At 39.6% G+C, this 12,099-nt stretch overlaps 1 protein-coding gene across 1 annotated transcript in view; it reads left to right on the top strand.

The window, feature by feature from the left end:
* NAALADL2 (N-acetylated alpha-linked acidic dipeptidase like 2) overlaps positions 1-12,099 on the top strand; it is an 887,009-nt gene that overhangs the window by 410,884 nt on the left and 464,026 nt on the right. The window lies entirely within an intron of this gene.

The raw sequence follows: 12,099 nt of genomic DNA, 5'->3' as shown, positions 1-12,099 counted from the left end.
TGGCATCACGGACTCGATGGACGTGAGTCTGAGTGAACTCTGGGAGATGGTGTTGGACAGGGAGGCCTGGCGTGCTGCGATTCATGGGGTCACAAAGAGTCAGACACGAGTAAGCGACTGAACTGAACTGAACTGATGGAGGCGTTTGATGGACTCATATTGATTAATGTTCCCTGGAGTCAGGAGTTCTCTGATGTTCTCAGGGTTTGGACTTAAGCCTCCTGCTTTGGTTTTCAGTCTTATTTTTACAGTAGTGTCAGGACTTCTCCTTCTATACTGTACCATTGATAAAACATCTAGGTTAAAGATGAAAAGTTTATCCACATTGAGGGACACCCAGAGCAGGTCACAGAGTTAAATGGAGAAGAGAGGAGGGAGAGGTGAGTTAGAGGTGACCTGAATGAGATGAGGTAGAATCAAAAGAGGAAAGAGCAAGCTAGCCAGTAATCACTTCCTTATGTGTGGTCCAGTCTGGACTGCTCAGAGATGTTCACAGAGTTATCCAGAGAAGAGGAGAGGGAGGAAGGAGACAGAGGTGGCCAGGAGGATAAAAGAGGGGAATGAAAAGGAGAGAGACAGATCTAGCCAGTAATCAGTTCCCTAAGTATTCGGTACCGTCTGGAACACACAGAGATCCATAGAGTTGGGTAGAGAAGAGAAGGGGCAGGGAGGAGATGGAGGCAACCCGGTGGAGAAAAAGGAGAGTCCAAAGGAGGAGAACGCAGTTAAGCCAGTAATCTCACTCTCAAGTTACAATGGGTACTGAAGGTTGGGTTTTTGAAGGTACAAAATTGATAACAAATACCAAAAAGCAAAGATTAAAAATCTAGAGTAGAGGTTGGATTTTCAAAAATACAATATTAAAGAAAAGAAGAAGAAGAAGGAGGGGGGAAAAAAAAGTCACAAGAATTATTAAAATACATATATATAAAAGTTTGCTTTAAAAATAGGGTCTTTTTTTTTGAAAAGTAATAGTAGGTTATAAAAATGAAAATTAAAGGAGAAATAGAGGACCTAAAAATTTTAAAATGTTAAAAAAAAAAGAAAAACAAAAAAAGAATGATCATAAAAATAGTGAAGATATATCTAGGACTTTCTCTGGTGTTGTGGGCAGTGTGGCGTCAGTTCATTTTCGGATAGTTCCTTGGTCCGGCTTATATTTCTCAAGATCTATAGGCCCCTTCCTATGTAGTCGGTACTAATGACAGGGTTTTAATCTATTGCACCTGTCACTTCCAAGGCGGTTCCCCCTGTTTTAGCTTCTATTTGCTGGTCTCTTCAGTGTCTGATTTCTGCCCTGATACAAGAGGGGCAGTGGTGGACAATTTTTTTTAGGCTCACTTGTTCAGTCGCGCTGTGGGGAGGGAGGGATGCTTGAAACAAATACCACTGGTGTGTGCTCACAGTGTCTCAGCCACAACACTGGGCCTGCCCCCTCCCCCCGCCCTGCCACTCATGGAGCACACAGCTCAGGCTCTAGGTTGCTCCACCAGGAACCATCTGAGGCCGGCCCTGGGCTGCATACACCTCGCAAGTCTAAGCCATTCAGGTAGTCCTCAGAGGTGCAGACTCGGTTGGGCCTGCGTTTTGTGTCCTTCCCAAGTCCAAGTAGCTCAGGTGTTTGGTGAGCGTGGTCCTTGCGACTTATCACCTCTCCCATCCCTACTGCCCAGTTTTCTGGGTGTGCAACTGGCACACCTTCTCAGGTGGATGATGACTGTCCAGAACCCCAAGAAGTCTTAGTTAGCAAAGAAGCCTGTTTGCAGTTTGGTAGTTAATGTCTCTCTGGGGCTGCGATTGCCCCCTTCTGGCCCTTCAGGCTCTGGCTGCCTGTCACCAGAGGGGGTGGTCTGCAGCCGGCTGATTCTGTTCCATCCTTTGTTCTATGCATGGTGCTGGCATTGTCTTATGTTAGAGCTTTTTGCGTGGTAGCTATCCCAAAGTCTGGTTTGCTAGCCCAAGTTAGTTCACTCTGGGTACACTCGGGGCATTCGGGCCTGATTCTTAAAAAGCAAGCAACTTATGCAGCTCACTTCCAGAAAAATAAACGACCCAATCAAAAAATGGGCCAAAGAACTAAATAGACATTTCTCCAAAGAAGACATACGGATGGCTAACAAACACATGAAAAGATGCTTAACATCACTCATTATCAGAGAAATGCAAATCAAGACCACAATGAGGTACCACTTCACACCAGTCAGAATGGCTGCGATCCAAAAATCTGCAAGCAATAAATGCTGGAGAGGGTGTGGAGAAAAGGGAACCCTCCTACACTGTTGGTGGGAATGCAAACTAGTACAGCCACTATGGAGAACAGTGTGGAGATTCCTTAAAAAATTGCAAATAAAACTACCTTATGACCCAGCAATCCCACTGCTGGGCATACACACTGAGGAAACCAGAATTGAAAGAGACACATGTACCCCAATGTTCATCGCAGCACTGTTTATAACAGCCAGGACATGGAAACAACCTAGATGTCCATCAGCAGATGAATGGATAAGAAAGCTTTGGTACATGTACACAATGGAGTATTACTCAGCCGTTAAAAAGAATTCATTTGAATCAGTTCTGATGAGATGGATGAAACTGGAGCCGATTATACAGAGTGAAGTAAGCCAGAAAGAAAAACACCAATACAGTATACTAACACATATATATGGAATTTAGAAAGATAGCAATGACGACCCTGTATGCAAGACAGGAAAAAAGACACAGCGGTGTATAACGGACTTTTGGACTCAGAGGGAGAGGGAGAGGGTGGGATGATTTGGGAGAATGGCATTCTATCATGTATACTATCATGTAAGAATTGAATCGCCAGTCTATGTCTGACGCAGGATACAGCATGCTTGGGGCTGGTGCATGGGGATGACCCACAGAGATGTTATGGGGAGGGAGGTGGGAGGGGGGGTTCATGTTTGGGAACACATGTAAGAATTAAAGATTTTAAAATTAAAAAATAAATAAATAAAATAAATGTAAAAAAAAAAATAAAAATAAATCAACTCACACACACACACACAAAAAGCAATGCAGCCCGAGCCACCCTGTCCAGCCCCCGCTTGCTAGTGGCAGATGCAGGTGTCTGCGCTGCTTCTCCACTGGGGGAGTTACCGTTGGGCTCCTAATCTGTGGGTTTTAATTATTTATTTATTTCCTTCCTGTTATGTTGCCCTCTGTGCTTCCAAGGCTCGCCACAGACTCGGCAGTGAGAGTGTTTCCTGATGTTTGGAAACTTCCCTCTTTTTAAGACTCCCTTCCCGGGACGGAGCTCCCTCCCTACCTCTTTTGTCTTTTTTTTTGGTCTTTTAAAATTTTTCCTACCTGTTTTTGAAGACAATGATCTGCTTTTCTGGGTGCCTGATGTCCTCTGCTAGCATTCAGAAGTTGTTTTGTGGAATTTACTCAGCGTTGAAATGTTCTTTTGATGAATTTGTGGGGGAGAAAGTGGTCTCCCTGTCCTATTCCTCTGCCATCTTAGGACCACCCCCCTATTTTTAGTTTTTTAAAGGTTCTTCCATACCAATTTCTCCATTGGTTGTACCAAGTGTAGGAAGTTTCCCTTCACTCCATACCCCCTCCATTGCTCACAGGTTTTTTGACGATAGCTTTTCTGACTGGTGTGAAGTGATATTTCATTGTAGTTTCAATTTGCACTTTAAAATAATTAGTGATGTTGAACATTTTTTCATGTGCTTCTTGGCCATCTGTATGTCTTCTTTGGAGAGATGTCTCTTCCTAACCCAGTTTATGCTTCATTTATTAATGTCTCTTTCTAAACATGTCCATAAATGCACAGTTTGCCTAAATTAAGTCATCATGTATATCTCTTTGTATTTTGTTCTCTTCATTTATAGTGTATCCATGTCTCTACATAGTATTTTACATTTTGACACTCACACATTTTATTGCAATTTTTCTAAGTCATTTCCCTGTTGAGGAAATCTATGTTGTTGTCTGTAATTGCTATTAAAATTATGCTGCAAAGAGTTCAATTATCCTTGTAGGATAAATTCCAAAGCACAAGATTGCCAATGTTATTGCTATGAAGAGTAGTATTGCTTTAGCAATGGGTATTTAAATTAGCAATGCCAACAGCAATAGATGTGCTATGAACATGAAAGTTTATCTAAGATTTTACTGATATTTATCATTAAAATGGAGAGTGTGATCATAGTACTGATTTTAGTGAAGGAAAACAGGCTATGTGAACATTTGCTTTCAAACATGGGTATGGACTATTATGAAACAATATTATTAGAATCAACATCATATATGGGGTTGTACCTAAATAATGAAAGGCAGTGTTTTGCTATGTTGCATGCCATTATTTGGACCTGATATTGGGCCTGTGACTCATAGGAAGTCCTTCTCTCAGCTGGAAAGAACCAATGTAATCTTAGCATCTTTGTAAAAGAAATTGTCTTTACTTTCTCAGACCTCTATGTTACTTTTAAATAAAAGTTACACTTTAGGATGTAGAAGAGGGCAGGTAAAATAATTTGAAATCTGTCCATGCAAATGTCTAGGAGCTCTGTATGAAATATAAGAAAAAAATGTTTTTGAAAGCATCTATCAAAAAAAAAAAAAAAGTAAAATGTCCTAAGGAAACACAAAGACAGAGTGAAAAATCAGGGAAATAAATAGAAAAATTGACCATATAATTTCCAGGTGTTGGGAAAGGTTATCAGTCCCAGTGAATTAGGTAGAGTGGGAACATAGCACTCACATGGGGACAAAGGACATGGTTATGGAACTATAGGGAGCAATGAGTTATAACTGCTGCTGCTGCTAAGTCGCTTCAGTCGTGTCCAACTCTGTGCAACCCCATAGATGGCAGCCCACCAGGCTCCCCCATTCCTGGGATTCTCCAGGCAAGAACACTGGAGTAGGTTGCCATTTCCTTCTCCAGTGCATGAAAGTGAAAAGTGAAAGTGGAGTTGCTCAGTCATGTCCAACTCTTCATGACTCCCTGAACTGCAGCCTACCAGGCTCCTCCATCCATGGGATTTTCCAGGCAAGAGTACTGAAGAGTTGTAACTCCTACTGATGAAGAAAAGCTTTCTTCTGCTTGAGCTCTGGATAAAGAATAAAAATAAAAATTTAAATGACTTTAGAAATTTAAAATCCTGGCTTAGAATTTTTACTAACATTGTATTATAGAAACATCAAGCCAAAAAATTAACATAAAATTGTATCCAAGCCAGATCCCCCTGGGATGCCTGGTAAAAACAAAGGCAATCCTTGGATAATAAGTATTGGAGATATACTAAGCAAAAGAAATATGGAATAATTAAATTAATGTAGGGGGAGACTTTAGGGTATAATTGGGATAGAAATGATGTAAAGAATAATTGTTCTTTGAGACCCCATGGACTATACAGTCCATGGAATTCTCCAGGCCAGAATACTGGAGTGGGTAGCTGTTTCCTTCTCCAGGGGATCTTCTCAACCCAGGAATCGAACCAGCATCTCCTGCATTGCAGAGGGATTCTTTACCAGCTGAGCTACTAGGGAAGCCCTATACATACCAACACAGTGTTCCCTTCTCCAGGGGATCTTCCCAATTCAGGGATCGAACACAGGTCTCCCACATTAAAAGCAGATTCTTTACCAGCTGACCCACCAGGGAAGCCCAAGAATACTGGAGTTCTCCAGCAGATCTTCCCAGCCCAGGAATAGAACCAGGGTATAGTAGGAATCAGGGAATATTAGCAATTCTAAGCTTGCATACATGTAACTACTCAAAAAATATAAGAATGCCAAGATAAATTGATAAATTAACATATGGGAAACTATAAAATGTCTCAATAATTGACAGAGAAAGTATGTAGAACACCGAAACTAGAGCTACACAGTTTTCAAGCTTGATTTACTGGACCTATGAATGATATGCTGCAACCATGTAATAGGGAATGAACATTCTTTATATGGAACATTTATAAAAATGTTTAGTCTCTATTTATCATTTATAATAGCCTGCCAGTGTCACAAAATAAATCTCACCTAAAATCAAATTATCAGCATATAGACCTTGCTTTCAGTTCATTAATTAAATTAAGCTAGACATCGATATTAAAGCGGTAACCCATACCATGTATTTGAATATTTTGAAAATTCTTTGGACTAATACATTTATTATAGAAATAATTATCATAGAAGTTTAAGAATGTTAGAATTTGTGAGATAATAACACCATATATCAAAATTAATTTACTTCAGCTACATAGAAAATCTATAGCCTTAAAGATATGTGTAACAATTGAAAGGAAATGAGCTAAACATCTTAACTTAAGGATTTAGGTTAAACACATATACACACAGAGAATACATTAGGCAAAATTTAACACAGACACTAATAAGCATAGAATATAATATTGTAGCAAGAAATAAAGAAAAAATGATTGAGGATCTATAAACCCCAAAATTGTTTTTTTTTAATTCTAATAAATTAACTAAACTCTAGTAAAACTGATGAAAAGATTTAAAAACATAGACTAAGTAAATTGATGTTAGAAATAGAATAGGAAACAAAATCATAGACAAATGAATGATTTTTTGAAGAACAAGAATAAACTGAACAATTAAATACATTTAGAAGAAATAAACATAAGAATCAATTTGCTTATATTGATTAATGATAACAATTTGAAAATATTAAGTGAAATAAAATGAAAATATACAATGGGTGAAAATGTACTTCTCCCTGCAACACACAAAAAAAATACCAGTACCAAATAGTTTTATATACTAAAACTACCTATCCTTTGTAAAATGGTTAATTTGTGCTGTATAAACTCTCACAGAATCAATGAAAAGAAGCAAAGATCCCTAAATATTTGTGAGATTTATAATCTACATATCAAAATCAGACCAGGAAAAATAGAGAAGTAAAGTTATTAATGTCACTTACATATGCATATATTCTAAAGTATTGGTAACCAAACACACACAAAAAATATTATGACCAAGAAGGGCTTAATCCAAGAATATAAGCATTTTTTTAAACGTTGTAATGTGAAAAAACTTTCAGTTATCTCAAAAGATGTTTCAATATCTGTTTATGCTAAAACCTCTTAGCAAACGAAGATATAAAAGTGATCTTACTTTTAAAGGGAATTTCCTAGAAAGCTGTAGCAATTAACTTAAAAAAAATACAGTTATAGAAACATTTGTAGTGAGGAATACAAGGCTAGGACCAAAGAATGCTGCTTTTACTACCTGCATTCCACAAGGCACTGGCAGTCCTAGAAAAAATGTTGAGAACAGTAGATAAGCTATAAAGATTAAAAGGGAAAAAACAAAACTATTTTTGGTATGCATTGAAGTGAAATTAACAAACATTAAAACTCAACAGATTAATTATTAAAACCTATAGTAGAATAACAAGAAGGTATAAGACTAACATATGAAATTAAATAGCATGCTTATACATTGTAAAAGAATTTTAAACACTATATTTTGTTACTATAGCAGGAAAAACTTAAAATAATTTAATAATCATGCAAATTTTTATAAATAAAAATATAAAAAATTTTAAAGAAATAAAATCAGCTGAAATAAATTGAAAAGTATATGTAATAGATAAAAGATATAATTTTCTCAAATGGGTTCGCTAATTTAATGCAATCCTAGTGAAATCCTGAAATGTCTTTTCATGGCACATGGCAAACTAATATAAAAGTTTTCATAAAAATAGGATTGGAAATTTCCTCCAAATTGAATAGTTAAATTAGATGATGATGGTGGTGCTGGTAGTGGACCCAGTATTTCAGTCATGACAAATTTCTGTTAATTAACTATGGCCCTGTTAAAATGAGTTATATTAGAATGGTTAAAACCAAATCCATGTATAAATAAGAACTCAATATTAACATTAATGAAGCTGCTTCATTAATGTTTCAAGGAAAAACAAAAAAATGATCCAGTGAGAATTAGTGTGTGAGTGAGTGAGAGTGTGTGTATGTGTGTGTTTGTGTGTGTCTTTCAGTCATGTCCTTCTCTTTGCAACCCGATGGACTGTAGCCACCAGGCTCCTCTGTGCATAGAATTCTCCAGGCAGGAATACTGGGATGGGTTGCTGCTACCTTCTCCGAGGGATCTTCCAGACCCAGGGATCAAACCCAGGTCTCCTGCATTGCAAGCAGATTCTTCATGTTCTGAGCCACAGGGAAGAATTAGTATGTTTGTGTGTCAATGGTATTATAAATTGTAAGGCATTATATCATAAGGTAATATTTCAAGAAGTTTGCAGTACATTTGTACATACTATAAGGTTTTCTTACTTCTGAACTTGAAAAAAGTTAATAATGAATCTTAGGAAACCAGAGATGATTCTTCAGCTGTATCTAACTCAAAAATAAAGTTAAAATATTAAAAATAACAACTATAAGGTCATGAGTCCCTCATCTAAAGTTCATTTATCTGAACTGTTTGGAACAAAACTAGAACAGGGAATTAAATGTTAAAAACAAATTATGATTCCAACTCTATCATGTTTTGGAAAAGGCAAAACCGTAGAGACATTTAAAAGATCATTGGTTGCCAGGAGCTTAAGAAGAAGGGAGAGAGTAAAAAATAAACAGGTACAGCACAGAAAAATTTTAGGGCAATGAAATTATTCTATATGATATTATAATGGTGCATACCTGTCATTCTGTTTATGTCAAAACCCATAGAATGCACAGTACAACCAGTAAAACAATGTGATTTATGGAATTTATGGACTTATTAATATTGTCTCACTGTTCCTGGTATATTACAGTCCATAGGGTCACAAAGAGCTGGATTCAACTGAGCATGCATGCATGCAATGCAAGATGCTAAATAGAGGCAGGGGAGAAAGGGTATTTGGGAATCCTGTATCTTCTGCTCTGTTCGTCTGTATTTTTGAAACTGCTCTATAAAAACAAAGTATACTGATTTTAAAAAGTAAACAAAAACACGTAGCTCCTTAATTAGAACCACAATGCTCAGTTCTAAATAGATTTGCTTTTTTCATATATAAGGCATTCAGGTATTCTCTTCAAGTTGCTTTACTCTTGTTTTAGTTATAATTTTTTTAGTGTAGTGATTTTCTATTTGAGCTGTTACTTTGGCACATTCAAAGTAGCTCAGTAGTAAAGAAATGCAGGAGACACAGGTTGGATCCCTGGATTGGGAAGATCCCCTGGAGGAAGAAATGGCAACCAGCTCCAGAGAATCTGAGATAAAGAATCTCAGAGAATCTCAGATAAAGAATCTTCCTGCAATGTAGGAAACCCAGGCTTAATCCCTGGGTCACGAAGATCCCCTGGAGAAGAGAATGGCAGCCCACTCCAGTATTCTTGCCTGGACAATTCCATGGACAGAGGAGCCTGGTGGGCTACTGTCCATGAGATCACAAAGAGTTGGACACAACTGAGTGACTAACACTCTCACTTTCATACTACAAAGAAAGAAGCAACTTATTTGTCATAATAGTTTCATCTGGCAGAAAGTGAAAGTGAAGTCGCTCAGTTGTATCCAACTCTTTGCAACCCCATGGACTGTAGCCTATCAGGCTCCTCCGTCCATGGGATTTTCCAGGCAAGAGTGCTGGAGTGGATTGCCATTTCCTTCTCCAGGGGAACTTCCTGACCCAGGAATCGAACCCGAGTCTCCCGCAATGCAGGCAGACGTTTTGCCGTCTGAGCCACCAGGGAAGCTCATCTGGCAGTAAGAAGTTCAATTTCAACTTCTTGTCAGCAAAGTGTGTCTGTCTTGCATGTTTTTTTTTTTTTTTTTTTTAACTTAGTTGCGTCTGGCTGTTTTACAACCCCATGCACTGAAGCCCTCTGGCTCCACTGTCCACAAGATTTTCCAGACAAGAATACTGGAGTGGAGGGCTCCCCTGGTGGCTCAGCGGTAAAGAATCCGACTGCCAATGCAGGAGCTGCTGCTGCTGCTGCTGCTGCTGCTGCTGCTGCTGCTGCTAAGTCGCTTCAGTCATGTCCGACTCTGCGCGACCCCATAGATGGCAGCCCAGCAGGCTCCCTGTCCCTGGGATTCTCCAGGCAAGAACACTGGAGTGGGTTGCCATTTCCTTCTCCAATGCATGAAAGTGGAAAGTGAAAACTGAAAGTGAAGTCGCTCAATCATGTCCGACTCCTAGCGACCCCATGGACTGCAGCCTACTAGGCTCCTCTGTCCATGGGATTTGCCAGGCAAGAAGGAGACACTGGTGGAATACCTGGTCAGGAAAGATCCCACATGTTATGGAGCAACTAAGCCTGTGTGCCACAACTATTGAGCCTGGGCTCTGGAGCCAAGAATATAAAACTACCGAAGCCTGAGCACCCTAGTGCCTATGCTTAGCAACAACAGAAGCCACTGCAATGAGAAGTGCACCACAGCTAGAGCATAGCCCCTACTTGCTCCACCTAGAGAAAAGCCCATGCACCAATGAAGACCCAGCATAGCCAATAAATAAATAAATAAAACTATATACACACAAAAAGAGAACACCGGAATGGGTTGCCATTTCCTCCTCCAGAAGTTCTTCCATATCCAAAGATCAAACGCACACTTCCTGCATTGGCAAGCAGATCCTTTACCACTCCCTGAGCCATGAGGGAAGCCCCTGCTTTGCATTAGCTGCTTTCTAATTGTCACCCCCTCCTGAACAGTTTTACTTGACTGCCCTAGAATGTCTCCTAGGGAAACTACCTTTCTACCAGTACCTTCTTCCTCCCCACCGCCCCAGTCCTCAGACTGCCCAGTTCAGTTCAGTTCAGTCGCTCAGTCCTGTCCAACTCTTTGTGACTGCATGAGTCACAGCATGCCAGGCCTCCCTGTCCATCATCAACTCCTGGAGTTCACTCAAACTCATGTCCATTGAGTCAGTGATGCCATCCAGCCATGTCATCCTCTGTCGTCCCCTTCTCCTCCTGCCCCCAGTCCCTCCCAACATCAGGGTCTTTTCTTCGGTGCTCAGCTTTCTTCGCAGTCCAAATCTCACATCCATACATGACCACTGGAAAAACCGTAGCCTTGACTAGACGGACCTTTGTTGGCAAAATAATATCTCTGCTTTTCAATATGCGATATAGCTTGCTCATAACTTTCCTTCCAAGGAGTAAGCATCTTTTAATTTCTTGGCTGCAATACCATCTGCAGTGATTTTGGAGCCCAAAATAATGAAGACTGACACTGTTTCCACTGTTTCCCCATCTATTTCCCATGAAGTGATGGGACCAGATGCCATGGTCTTCGTTTTCTGAATGTTGAGCTTTAAGCCAACTTTTTCACTCTCCTCTTTCACTTTCATCAAGAGGCTTTTTAGCTCCTCTTTGCTTTCTGCCATAAGGGTGGTGTCATCTGCATATCTGAGGTTATTGATATTTCTCCCGGCAATCTTAATTCCGGCTTGTGCTTCTTCCAGTCCAGCGTTTCTCATGATGTACTCTGCATATAAGTTAAATAAGTGGGGTGACAATATACAGCCTTGACATACTCCTTTCCTATTTGGAACCAGTCTGTTGTTCCATGTCCAGTTCTAACTGTTGCTTCCTGACCTGTGTATAGGTTTCTTAAGAGGCAGGTTAGGTGGTCTGGTATTCCCATGTCTTTCAGAATTTTCCACAGTTTATTGTGATCCACACAGTCAAAGGCTTTGGCATAGTCAAGAAAGCAGAAATAGATGTTTTTCTGGAACTTTCTTGTTTTTTTGATGATCCAGCGATGTTGATCTCTGGTTCCTCTGCCTTTTCTAAAACCAGCTTGAACATCTGGAAGTTCATGGTTCATGTATTGCTGAAGCCTGGCTTGGAGAATTTTGAGCATTACTTTGCTAGCATGTGAGATGAGTGAAATTGTGCTTTAGTTTCAGGATCCATCAAATACAGGATTAACACTTGTGATCATCAAAGACCTTCAGAGATCCCTTCAGGGCTGTGATTGAAGTCCTTTCTGATTGGTGTCTTTGTTTCTTTGTTGTCAAATTTTTTACTATCAAGCAGGAATAGAAAAACTCAAAGAGGCAGAGCAGTTGGCAGAGATTTAGAAGAGAGGTGCTGCTGCTGCTACCGCTGCTAAGTCACTTCAGTCGTGTCCGACTCTGTGTGACCCCATAGA

The sequence above is a fragment of the Capricornis sumatraensis genome, chromosome 1 (genome assembly GCF_032405125.1).
Source record: "Capricornis sumatraensis isolate serow.1 chromosome 1, serow.2, whole genome shotgun sequence".
In the NCBI taxonomy this organism is placed as follows: domain Eukaryota; kingdom Metazoa; phylum Chordata; class Mammalia; order Artiodactyla; family Bovidae; genus Capricornis; species Capricornis sumatraensis.
This window is presented reverse-complemented; position numbering and strand designations above follow the sequence as displayed.